A 1,200-nucleotide genomic window follows, 5' to 3' on the forward strand; every position below is an offset into this window, starting at 1 on the left:
GAGTGACAAAAAAGCATCAAATTTAGGCTTTACTATTTAACAAGCACCTCTGTTTAGTTTTTGTAGCAACCACTGGATCCTGACAGCTGTCAATCCAGACGCAGAGGTAGTCTACTATATGGACCCTCTTAAACGCCGAATTGCAAATGGAGAATGGGTGGATGTTGTCGACAAGTAAGAGTTCACGTTATAAAATTTGATTATTAAGTCTTAACTTATAAATCTTGTCCGACCAAATTTTGTAGTGGTTATTTTGTGTTTTGATATATCTCGTTTTGGTTGCAGTGCCATTAAAATGTACAAGGAGGATTTGAAAAAGGTTCCGAAGAAGAAAGTATTGTGGGAGAACATGGCGGTATTTATTTATTTTTGTGATCATATATTAATTATGTTATTAAAGGAGACTGGATATTTTAAATGATTTTTTGTTTGATATTTTAGGGAGTTCCAGTGCAAACCGGGAACAAGGATTGTGGCCTGTTTGTGATGCGATACATGATGGAAATCATTCATGATAAGGAGCTGGACTTTGCTAATAAGGTGACAATTGACTATCTATGGGCCTTTTCATCCACTTTGTATTTACTCTTATAAGGGCAGAACATGTTACTTATACAAAATTTTGGATCATATTTCAGTGGCTGCGTAGATCAAACCTGGTTTACACTGAGGATGACATCAACGAGATCAGGGTTAAGTTTGCAAAATATTTTATGAAACATTGTGCAAGCTAGGTCCTCGCCTTTCTTTTCTTTTGAACTTATCGTAAACTGGATGTTTTATGTATGTAGTTGGTGACAAGTAGACTCGTTTGAACTTATCGTATGTTGACAAGTAGACTCGTTTGAACTTATCGTATGTTGACAAGTAGACTCATTTGAACTTATCGTAAAGTGGATGTTTTATATATGTAGTTGGTGATAAGTAGACTTGCGATAATGTATTTTGTGTTCGGTGGATTGCTGGTAGTTTGGTAGGTAGATCTGGTTGTTTTGGATTGTTGAACGGATGGATTATGGTATGGTATGGATTATGGTATGGTAGTGAATTGGTTTTGTTTTGGCGGGGGCCTAGATTATGGTATGATTTTGTTTTGGATTATGGTATGGATTATGGTATTTTTATTTTGGCAGGGGACTAATTTTTGTGGTTTTTTATGGAGCTGGTTTTAATTAAATATGAAATTGATATGCAAAATGC

The 1,200-nt window shown here is 35.4% G+C and overlaps 1 long non-coding RNA gene across 1 annotated transcript; it reads left to right on the plus strand.

Annotated features, from left to right (window-relative positions):
• The first annotated feature begins 289 nt into the window (after positions 1-289).
• LOC141701006 (uncharacterized) lies at positions 290-693 on the plus strand. The gene is made up of 3 exons (XR_012566630.1): positions 290-355; positions 442-540; positions 639-693. It is a non-coding gene; the product is annotated as an uncharacterized LOC141701006 (long non-coding RNA).
• Positions 694-1,200: the final 507 nt, after the last annotated feature.

Source organism: Apium graveolens, unplaced genomic scaffold, assembly GCF_009905375.1.
Source record: "Apium graveolens cultivar Ventura unplaced genomic scaffold, ASM990537v1 ctg320, whole genome shotgun sequence".
Taxonomy (NCBI): domain Eukaryota; kingdom Viridiplantae; phylum Streptophyta; class Magnoliopsida; order Apiales; family Apiaceae; genus Apium; species Apium graveolens.